A 12,684-nucleotide genomic window follows, 5' to 3' on the forward strand; every position below is an offset into this window, starting at 1 on the left:
TACAATGACAGCTACAGGAGGGAGCCAGAGGAGACAGGCATCGAGTGGTGGGGTTATGGGTCCTCCACCACCACCAGATAGAGGAGATTGGAGGGATGATCCTGGGGTGGGTCCTTCAAGGGCTCAGATTCCGTCGAGGCCAGGCGGCTCCAAGGGAGGGAGTTCATCATAGCCATAGAGGGCTTCCCTTTGTATCAGTATTGTACCATTTTTGTATTGTAGACACTTGCGGGTGCTTTTGTAGCCATATGATTTTGACATCATTGTATCATGACACATTATGATTATATATATATGAGATGATTTATCTTTGTGGCAGCTATATGCATGTGTACCTATGTGATGAGATGTTCTTATGTGATGTTTGTTTATGATATGGATGCAAATATGTATATGATGCAATGCAATATTTTTGTTTTTTTGTGTGTTTACATGTGTATGCATGATGCAAATGTGAATGTATGAAATGCAAATGAATATGATAATGCAAAATGTAAATTGTGCTAACAGGTGTTGTGTGCAGGATGTGAGGCATTTGTAATATCTATATGTATGTATGAAATGCTTATATGTGGTAATGCAGGTGCAACTACATGACATGCAAATGTTTTTGGTGTGTCATTATACTTAGTCATGTGATAGCAGGCTACGCGGACTCGAGAAGGACAATGGAAGTCAATCAAGAAAGGGGGATGGAAGACAGAAGATATGAAAGTGAAAGAGCTTCTTGTGCGTTATCATCATTGAGCTTTATTATGGCAAGTAGGTTATGACAATCGAGGCATATGTTCGACCCAAAAAGTCATTGTACTTGTTTGCATGGAGATAAGACAGTTGCAAACAAGGAATGCCCCAGTTCATACTAGACTCACAGTGTCCTCATATCCTTGGACAAGTCATAGCATTACTAAGAGACAATCCACAGACAACATTTACAAATAGGTGACGATACCCCATCCTTGCCTTTCTAGTCAAAGACATCCTGGAGATAAAATCTCTAGTCAGAGACATCCTGGAAAAGCTAAAAGATATGTCACAAAAAAAAAAAATGAAATCAAAAGAAAACCAAGTCTCGACACCAACATCCACTATAGTCCTCAAGTTTAGTGTCCCTTGTCACTTGTATAAGTCTTATTTGATTGTGGTCACAATGTTTAGTTTCACAAAATGGATAGATAGCACTGAACCATAATGTTGTCTGAGTCTGTTGAAAGATTTGATTTGTTGAAGCCCATTGTTGCTGCTGTGTCTCATCTGAGACTGACTGAATCCATGAAACTGATACTTTATTGCGAAGAAGACGAAACTTTATCACGGATTTGTGATGCAAATGCTGCTTTATTGCGGATTGTGCGCGGATAGAATGAAGGAAGCTGGAAGAAACTGTACTCCTCGAAACATGTGATGTTCTCAGTTCCACACCCATCACTAGACATAGGATTTGCCTTAGCCACAGATAGGATCTGATTTATTATGGATAAAAAGGGATGAAAAGGGAGGTTTATTATGAATGGCTAACCAATCTTAGGTAGATCAATAACAAGCCATGATGGGAACGGGTAAGTTTATTATGGATGAATAGGTTGTGAATGTGTGCAAAGTGAAAGGATGAAAGTGAATCCTGAAGGAGGGAGGAGCAATGTCTCTACACATGGCGCTGGTAACCCAGTTTTCACCATGGTACTTGCCCAGGGTGCCACCGAAGTGGTTTTCACCGTTGGACGAAATTATTTCTCTTTACTTTTTTTGATTTTTCAATGTTTTTTGTGTCACAAGGCGCCTGTTTGCCAGGTTTTCACCAAGTAACAATTTTTTTGTTTTATAAATTTTTTTTTTGTATTTTTGAATTTTTTGAATTTTTTTTGTATTTTTGAAATTTTTGAATTTTTTTGTATTTTTGAATTAGGATATTCCAAAGAGCTATGTGTAGAACCTGCAAAGGTGCATGCTGTTGATAGGATCCTCCAAAGGTTCACCTTCTGTAGTTGAGAGCTGATATGCACCAGATCCATATGCTGCTATAATAATGTAGGGACCAAGCCAGTTTGGTTCGAACTTGCCCTTCTTCTCTCTGTCTTGTTGATTTTTAGGATTTTCTTTGAGAACTAAATCCCCTACCTCAAATGTGTGAGGCTTGACCTTGTGATTGTAGCTGTGACTCATTCGTTGTTGGTAAGCTTTGAGATGATTAAAAGCAGTTTATCTTCGTTCATCCAGTAGTTCCAGTTCTTGTAAGCGAGAGACCCTATAGTCTTCATCACTGATGATGTTTTGTAAAGAAACCCTTAAAGAGGGTAGCTTGACCTCAATAGGTAAGATAGCTTTAGTGCCATAGACAAGTGAATAGGGTGTAGCTCTTGTAGGTGTGCGGACACTTTTGCGGTAGGCCCAAAGTGCAGGATTAAGTTGGATATGCCAATTACGACCAGCATCGTCGACTGTCTTCTTTAAGATTTTAAGGATTGTTTTGTTAGACACCTCAGCCTAGCCATTACCTTGGGGGTAATATGGTGTGGAGAAACGATGGGAAATATGAAAGCGGTCACAGAGTTCACGAACATCCTGATTTTTGAAAGGACACCCGTTATCAGTGATAATGGAAACAGGAATGTCGTATCGGCAAATGATATGGTTAAGGATGAATGTAGCAATTTGTTTTCCCGTAACTTGTGTGAGAGGCATGGCTTCAATCCATTTTGTAAAATACTTTATGGCAGTGATAATGAATTTATGACCATTAGAAGAAGGAGGGTGAATCTTGCCTATGAGATCAAGTCCCCACTGACAAAAGGGCCAAGGAGACGCAAGTGGTTGAAGTTCTTGTGCTGGCGCATGTATAAGGTCTCCATGAATTTGGCATTGCTTACATTTCTTGACAAACTAATATGAGTCTTTCTCCATATTGGGCCAGTAATATCCAGTCCTGATGAGTTTCTTGGCCAAGGTAGGACCACTAGCATGCGGACCACATATCCCTTCATGCACTTCCCGTAATGCAATCTGAGCTTCATCGCTTTCTAAACATATAAGAAGAGTGCCATCTAGACATCGTCAGTATAGGATATCAGCTAAAATGACATGTCGAGAGGATTGGTGAATGAAAGTGTGACGTTGGTTATTTGATAGATCAGGAGGTAAAGTATTGTCACGTAGGTATGTGAAAATGGAACCGTATAACTGGGACTCGGGACCGACAACACATATAGTCTCAGTAGGCATGATTTCATATGAAGGGACCAAAAGGTTATCCACCAAGAACTCATAGCGGGTCTCATTTGGAGGTAAATCAATCAAGGAAGCAATTGTAGCCATAGCATCTGCGGCGCGATTCTGCTCTCTTGGTATCTACTCAAAGTCTATCTTTGTAAAGTGTTGTTTCAGGTCATCCACCATTTGTTTATAAGGCATTAATTTTTTATCTTTTGTTTGGTAATCATCAGTTGCTTGACGGATGACAAGTTGGGAGTCCCCAAAAACATGAAGTTCCTGGATCTTCCATTGAACTGCAATTCGTAATCCTATTGTTAATGTCTCATATTCTGCTATATTGTTAGTGCAAGGAAATGATAAGTGGTATGATTTTGGTATAGAATCTCCTTGATGAGTTATAAAGAGGATGTCAGCTCCTGCCCCATGCTGTGTGTATGAGCCGTCGAAGTACAGTTGCCATGGCTTTGCATGTGACATTGTCAAAATGGATTCATTTGGAAATTCTGAACTTAGAGGAACATCATCTATCATGGGAGCATCTGCTAATTGATTTGCAATGGCTTGTCCTTTTATTTCTTTTCTGTCCACATACTCGATGTCTAATTCACTCAGTATCATTACCCATTTGGCTAGTCGCCCAGTAAGTGTTGCTTTATTGAGAAGGTATTTCAATGGGTCTATCCTTGCAACAAACTTAGTCTTATGAGTGAGCATGTAATGTCATAATTTTTGTGAAGCAAAGACCATAGCGAGACATGCATGCTCAATTGGTGTGTAGTTTAGCTCGTATCCCACCAATGTGCGACTGATATAGTATACTGCTTTTTCCTTGCCCTCAGCAATTTGTTGTGCTAAGAGTGCCCCCAGTGCTGTTGGAGTAGCTGATATGTATAGTAACAGAGGCTGATCTGGAACTGGTGGCATCAGAACTGGCGAATTTAGAAGATAATCTTTGAGCATCTGGAAAGCCTGTTGACAGTTATCATCCCATTTGAATTTGATGTTTTTATGTAGCAGGTGCTGAAAAGGATTACACTTATCTACCAGTTGGGCTATAAATCTTCGGATGGACTGGAGTCTACCTTGTAAGGATCGAAGTTGATTGATATTTTTTGGTGGTTGCATTTCCAAGATGGCCTTGACTTTTGCTAGATCAGCTTCAATTCCTCTTTTGGATACAATGAATCCTAGGAGCTTCCCGGAGGTTACTCCAAAGACACATTTCTTGGGGTTTAATCTTACTTTGTATTTTTCCAACCGATCAAAGATGACTGAAAGTATGTCCAAATGTGTATTTCTGTCTATTGATTTGCCCAAGAGGTCGTCAACATAATCTTCCATGGTTGTGTGCATGAGATCATGAAAGATAGTAGTCATGGCTCTTTGATCTGTAGCACCTGCATTCTTTAGCCCGAAGGGCATGACATTCTAGTAGAAAGTTCCCCACGGACAAGTAAATGATGTTTTGTGTTGATCCTCGGGCGCGGTCCTTATTTGATTATAACCAGAGAATCCATCCATCAATGATAACATTTCATGACCTGCTGTGAGATCAACAATCAAGTCAATATTTGGTAATGGGAAGTCATCCTTTGGACAAGCTTTGTTGATGTCTCTGAAATCTGTACATATTCTGATGCTGCGATCTGGTTTACTCACAGGTACCAAGTTGGAGATCCATTCAGGATAATCGATTGGGCGTATGAATCCGACATCCAATAACTTCTCAAGTTCTGCTTTGACTAGTAACGCCACTTGTGGATGCATTTTTCTTAATTTCTGTTTCACTGGTTTTGCCCCTAGTTTGACCGTCAAATGATGCATTACCAAATCCAGATCTAGTCCAGGCATATCAGCGTATGACCAGGCAAAGTTGATTTGTCGTTCTTTGAAGAAATTTATGAATTTTGACCTTTCAGACTCTGTTAATGATTGAGCTAGGAATATGTTGTGTGGAACCTCTTCTGTACCAATGTTTATTTTGATGGTCTCCTCTACCAACATGGATGACTTTTCCTCATATGATGCTGGGAGAATGTCTAGCCTTCCATCTTCGAGTGCCTCAGAGAGGTTTTCGCCCTTAGATACGTCCTTTCTTTTTACTTTTTTGGGGTCAGACAGCGCCACAGTGTGGTTTTTGCCATAAGACCTTTGACTTGTTCTTATTTTCATGTTTTTGCGACTGGAAGGTCCGACACCCTCACCAAAATATGCCACGCTATTAAGTTCTATAGTGTATCCTGCTTTATGGTCTCTAGGGGGAAGATCATCTCATATGCCCAGGTAGTCGATAAAAGCTTCATCGTTTTGGAATGTATCAAACTGTGCAGGTCCTTCATGATCCCAGTCAATGAGTTGGTGGTGAACAAGGGGAAGGCCGTTAATGTCTTCGAAGTTAGGGGAGCTAAGAGTGAAGATGGAGTTATATTTGGGTATGTCAAGGTAATTATCGAGGTCATCGATGGCACTCTCCTCATCAGTCTCGATCACAAGCGAATCCAAATTATCATCACTAGTAGCGTATTCCGGGACAGGTGTTCTCATCCTATGTGATTTCAACCTAGAACCTTGAGATAAGGACTGTGTGGAATCCTTATGGGTTGTTTCTTGACCAACTCTGAACTTGTTATAAAATTCCTCTTCATCTGTGGGTTCATCTGGCTCTCTGAATATCTCGTTGAGCTCGTAGTCATCGGAAGACTTGTCTGAACCCCATTCCCATTCGTTAGAATCTGTGGAATAGTGATCCTCTTGTTGCGTTTTAGCAGCTTTGATTTGTAAGGCTTCTTCTATCCTTTGGGTGTGGACCTTGGAAGTTAAGAAACCAAGTCCTTTCGAGTGTTCCTTTTTGAAGGTCAATTCAGGTTGTAAAGGTTCAATGATGCCTTCCTTTCGCAACCCCAGAGGGCTTTTTCCATCATAACCAAATTTTTGTAGAATTTTGAAGCCTTAGCCATATTTCTCACATGGTAGGTTGATGTGGTCTTGTGTTTCCTCTTCATTGTCCCTGAAAAGCATTTTGTATAAATCTTCCTCTTCTAGTTCACCCCATCTTTGAAAGGTAGTAGGGTCCCATTTGAGCATCACGATGGAGATTTGTTTGTTAGGATGTGGCCTTCCATATTCTTTTGGGGAACTCATGACTTGTCATAAGTACATGGTCTGATTTATAGTATATTCCCCCATGCCTTTGTCCTGAAACTTGCCTTTAAGCTCACCTTGTTTTGAGGTCGAGGGTTTTAACGACTCAGGATCAATGTATGCCGATGAAGGAACAACCTCACGATTACTAGGAATGATGGTCTTAGTCTTTGATTTCAGGTTATTGCAATATATGAATGGATTAGGATCATCGTTAACTGTTACTTCTACTCCATTATGAGGAAACTTAATGCATTGGTGATATGTGGATGGGACTGCCCTCATTTCATGAATCCAAGGGCATCCTAGCAATATGTTATAAGTGAGATTTAAATCCAGGACTTGACAAACCACATCCTTTGAAACTGGCCCAACTCTGAGAGGTAAGGTGACTGTGCCCTTGGATGAACGCTCTTCGTCATCATATGCCTTAATGGTGATTTTGTTTGTAGAATTCATAGCTTTATCAGAATATCCCAATTGTGTAATAGTGCTTAATGTGCAAATGTTTAGACCTGCTCCTCCATCTATTAGGACTATTTTTATTCGATGTTTGTGTACGAAGGCTTCAATGTGTAATGGTGCATTATGTGGCTGACTTACAGAGGCGTTGTTGGCTTCTGTGAAAGTAAGGGAGTGTGGAATGGAAAGGTATCCCACCATGGCTTGAAACTGGTCCACGTTCAGATCAGTAGGAACAACAGTATCTCTCAAGATTTTGTCAAGAATGGCTTTATGTGTGGGAGATATGCGTAATAGCTCAAGGATAGAGATGAGCGCAGGTGTCTTCCCTAACTATTCTACAAGGTCATACTCAGGTTTGGTTGATGAGGAAGCGGTGTTTTTGGCTGGAGCACCTTGCAAAGTGATTTTACCTCGGTGGGTTGTAACATGACATTCAGAGGTAGGTTCAGAAGAAGATCCAACACCTTTTAGGACAATCCTGGGTCTCCGGGTAGAATTCTCAGACGCTTTGTCCTTGATGATAATAGTAGAGACATAATTGTCCATCGAGATGTGATTGATAGTTGAATCATAGTTATAGGATGCTCTAGTATAGTTGGTTTGATCCTCTGTGGCTTTAGCTTTTCCCTTGTCATGTTTTGGGAATGGTTCCTTAAACATCTCATGTTCTTGATTAGACGAATGTCCCTCAATCTCAATGTCACCTCTATCAATGAGATCTTGTATGATGTTCTTCAGTCGATGACAATTTCCTATCTTATGACCCTTGCTCTTATGAAATTCACAATACTCATCATCATTCCACCAATTTGGTTTAACCTTTGGTTCATATGGAGGAAAATCTGGAACTGTGATTACCTTGTTTGCCACTAGCTTCTTGAAAACTGACTCAAGTGGTTCTCCCAATGGAGTGTACTTCCTTCATGATTTGGAAGTTGTTTGAGTATTCACTTGGTTGTTTGTAGAACTTGATCCCGAAAAGATGAATTTGGGTCGCACTGTGTTGGCATCAACAACACCATCATTGACTGTGTTCTTGTTTTTATTCCAAAATCTTGGCTTGTCTTTTCCTTTAAAGTCATCTTTGTTTTCCTTGAATATCTTAATGATTCCTTGTTCAATTAGGACCTTCTCTGTTGCTAAGCCTTTTTCAATGACGTCCTTGAAGGTGGACAAACAAGCTTTCCTTAGATCATAGCCAATGTCTTTGTTAACATTCTGGGTGAACATTTCTACCATTTGTTTTTGTGGAATTTTGCAAGAGCATCTGCTGGCTAGATTTCTCCATCTTTGTAAGAATGATGCAAAAGATTCTCCCTCTTTTTGCTTGGTGTTGCACAAAGTAGTGACTGATATGTCTGTCTCTATGTTGTAGGAGAAATGTTGAATAAATGCCTCTGCTAGATCACCCCATGACTTAATTCCAGGTGGAAGTTGGGAGAACCATTCCATAGCTTGATCACCTAAGCTTTGTGGGAATAATCTCATCAAATATGTCTCTTCTGCTGCTACCTCAATGCAAGCTGTGAAAAACTGTCTTATGTGTGCCTTAGGATCCCCTTTTCCTCTATACTTATCAAATTTAGGCGTCACAAAGTGTGTAGGAAATGGAGGCATTGGAATGCTCTTGTCAAATGGATAAGGACATATGTCTCTCATTGTGTATGTTGGCTTCGGTGTATTTATGTCCTCCATTTTCTTTTGTAAGTCCCTGATTTGTTGTTCCAAACTGCTCTTAGGTGGAGATCGACTTCTTGGACCATACCCTATGCTTGAGGTACCCATTGGAGGGGGAGCATGTTGCATATATGGATGATATTGATCATACACATGTTCATATGGAGGAGGTCTGTAATGATGCTACATATGTGGACCACTTGGTATAGATTCATGTTGAGGAATACCATATCTATTTTGCGCATGTATACCATATTCTACAGGCATGTCATGTTCTAATGTGTTGCCCCCAAATTTGACATGAGGTTTCCTTGTGTCCAAATTTTGAGCATGCCTTTGAATATCCAATTGCTTTGGTGGTTGATCCTTAGTATTAGTATGTGATTGAGCATATCCGTCTACATAAGACTTCCATAATGGTCTACGAAGGTGAGTATCATATGCTTGACCATGTGTATGTGGGACCTTTGGTTTTTGAAGCAAAGCTGATGGTGATTCAGGTACCATGTGTGGTCCTCTATTTCCTCCACCCTTAGGTCTTCTTTGATCCATGTTGGAGTGAGGTTGTTGCAAAGGTCGATTTTCCATTATTTAAGACATGTCAAAATCATGAGGTATCTTGGCTCCACTTTGTGCCATCATTTGTAAGAAGTATTGACTATCCCTCCTCATTATTTCCTCAACCAATCGATTGAAATGGGGATTCATAATGGATTCTTCCACATCTGCTGAATGTACTGAAAAGTTGTCCACATTGTCATTGTGTGTAGCATTGTTGTTTATAGTGTCCATGTTCTCAACATTTGGAATGTTTCTATAGGCATCCATGTCAGGTAATGTAGTATGATCAGAATTGAAAAAGATATCATTGTCATACTCATAAGAACTCATGTTTGCGGACTCTTGAGCCTCTTTAGTTTCTCTCCTAGATTTTTGAAGGCGGGTTTCAACCATGAACTAGGTATTGACCAAGATGTGTGAGACTAGATGAAAAATGGAAAGAGTATGGAAGACCAAGAGTTGGATGGAATGTAAATGAATCTGAGGTGTACTTGTAATGTCCAAAGTATAAGACCAAGTATGTATGTAGTAGAGTAGGTGTGACTTCCAAAGAGAGGATAGTTTCTTTTGATGAGGTAAGTTGACCTTGACTCTAAGTAAGACCAAATGAGACCCAAAGGTAAGAAACCTTGATGAGGGACCACTTAGCAAAGTGTTGTTGTATGTAGTGTGTTGACAAAGTATGATGAGAACAAGCAAGTGACCTTTTGACTCAAGTTTAGACAATTGTGAATGTAAAGTGAGATGTGAAGCAATGATTGACTTTGTGAGATCCAAGGACAGGTTGAATGTTAAATGAAACCCTGGAGAAATGACCTAGGAAGCTCAAGAATTCTGAAACTAACTATGTTGTTTGCTGGACTGTAACAGTTTTTTCAATTTTGGACACAGACGCGCCTATATACTTCACATACGCGGTTTCCCGACACAGACGCTTCTCTATTTAACACAGACGCGTTTCTGAGATTTTTTTTGCAAAGTGTAATGTTTACTGTTGGAACACAGACGTGATTCTGCCCTTCATAGACGCAGCTAAACAACACAGACGCTATTATGCCCGACACAGACGCGTTTCTGCCAATTTTGTGCAATTTTTCCAATCTGTGAAGTTGTTTTGTTGTGACCAAATCTGACTATTTGACTGTTTGTGACAAGAGGACACAATGTTGATGAGGTCTCAATGTTTGCAAGTGTCTAGACTCAAAATGACTCCAGGAAAAGTGTTGTTTGATGTAAAAATTGTTTTGCATACACTTGAAGACACAAAAGACACAATGTTTTGTTGTTTGGTCTTGAATGTTTTGAATGTTTAACATAAGTCAAGCACAATTCTTATGGCTGGCCTAGACAATAGTTGTTGATCCCACATGGGGTTTTACCCCCGAGGCTACACTATTCAGAGTGGATACTTAGATGCTTGACCTCACTGGCTCCACCCTCGGCACTCACTTCTCGGGTCAGCCAAGCATCAGTCCCCACGAAAACTCCCCGTGGTGAACTTTGTATCTCTACTAAGAACCGTATGTGTGTGGGACGCTACCAGAGGTCCGACCTCCTGCCCCAACAACTAGAAGGATTTGGGCTTCTAAAACAAAAAGGTGCTAGTAAGGGCATTCGCTCGTGTGGCCATACATGCGACACTTTCAGCTCTGTAAATATAGAAGGCTCCCAGCCGGTAGGGGTTACACCCTACAACTGATCAAATAAATTTGATCAAATGGGTTTATGGGGAGACATAGTGTCGGTATGAACTAATCAGCACACGTTATCCATATTTTTCACCATGAATACATTTGTTTATAGTGGTTCAGAAGAGGTGGGTTTTCCTCGCTACCACTTGGGTCGTTCTCTTCTCACTAGTAGTCCTACTGACCACACGGGAAGACAGGCCCTCTAAAGATTAAACAAAAAGAGCCTATTGCTCAAGACACAAAAGACAATGATTCAATTTTAATGCACCAATTGAAGTGTTTGCTAGTCTATGAAAACAAGGCACACAATAAAAATCTAAAAACGCTTGCCAAGGACCTGCAACAAGGAGTTGTTAGTAGTTTGGATTGTTTGAAATAATCACCCCTTCCTGCAAGCACACAAGTTAGGTAAATTTTAAACCCAAAAGACTTTGTGAAAATAGGGGCCTTCAACCAAACAATTTAGCCTTCAAGACAAGCTGCAACAATTTTTTTAGCTAGATTTGAAAATGTTAGCTCAAAATAAACCAGATCTGAAACCCTAAATGCAAAATCCGAAAACTGAATCAATAAAAACCCAAAACTTGAACTGGTGAACACAGACGCGGTTACCCTTAACACAGATGCGGTTCTGTGAAGCACAGACGCGACTACAGAACGCAGACGCGCCTTCTGGACACAGACGCCGCCAAAAACATCATAGACGCGACTTTAGAACACAAACGCGCTTTCCTGGAACCTGCAAAATAAAATATTGCCAATAACACAGACGCAATTCTAGAGGTCGCAGATGCGCCATAAAATCAAAAACGCGATCCAAAAGTGCGTAGACGCGAAAATATCAAAATGCTGCCGAAAACGTCGGATCTGCAACTTCAAAATACAAAATCTGCAACAAAATGTTAAATGCAAAAGGGACAAGAGTCCCACCAAGCGTGCCAAAATGTATATGGTGAAAATGGATAACAACAATAACAATATTGAAAGGCTAAATGAATTCAACCACAAAACCCTAGCCTAACAACAACAAAGATCCACCATAACATATGAAGATTACCTAAGACAATGCAAATCAAACGAAATCACAAAGATTATACCATCACATGTCCAATAGGGTTTGGATCTCCATTCTTCCTATCTCCATTGATCTTGTTTCATATATTTGCTCTCAGATTTTATGTGCACAAGAGCTCAACAAAGAACGGAATGTGGTTGCAAGTAGGATCGCATATGTCAAAAGCGTAGTATAGTCAAGTGCATAAATTGATTAGAATGCATAGAACGATTAGGGTTTGATAATGAAGGAAGCATCTCCTTATATAGAAGACACTATATGAAATGGAGGGATAAGATTGAGAGGTGTAAAAGGAGGTCGGCTATGATTAGAGGGTAGGTAAAAGAAATAATAAAATAATGAAAGGGGTAGGTAGTGTAAGAATTAAGAGATGAATGACATGTGTCATGGGTAGAAAAGACTAATGAATTAATTAAATAAATAAAGATTTATTTAATTAATAGAAGAAGTGGGATCAATTAAATAAATAAGATATTTATTTAATTTAGGAAAAGGATAATTTAAATAAATAAATGTATTTATTTAAATGAGAAATAAGGCTAGAAGAGGATAAATGAATTAATTAAATAAATAAATATTTATTTAATTAATAGAAGAATTAAGCTTAGATAATTAAATAAATAAAATATTTATTTAATTAGACTGGACAATTTTGGGTGTCTACAGTTACATTAAAGCCGGTCCATAACCTAGATCAGTTGGGACCCAATATAGGTCCACAAGCTACAACAATGATCTCCAATCACCGAGTCTCGAACATGATTACCAACAACATCTTAGAACTCCACTAGAAGTTTCACCAACACCACTTATGCAATTTATCAAATATCTTCATCAAAAGCTCTGTCGGTGAAACCCTCGCCG

This window comes from Cryptomeria japonica, chromosome 5 (assembly GCF_030272615.1).
Source record: "Cryptomeria japonica chromosome 5, Sugi_1.0, whole genome shotgun sequence".
Lineage (NCBI taxonomy): Eukaryota > Viridiplantae > Streptophyta > Pinopsida > Cupressales > Cupressaceae > Cryptomeria > Cryptomeria japonica.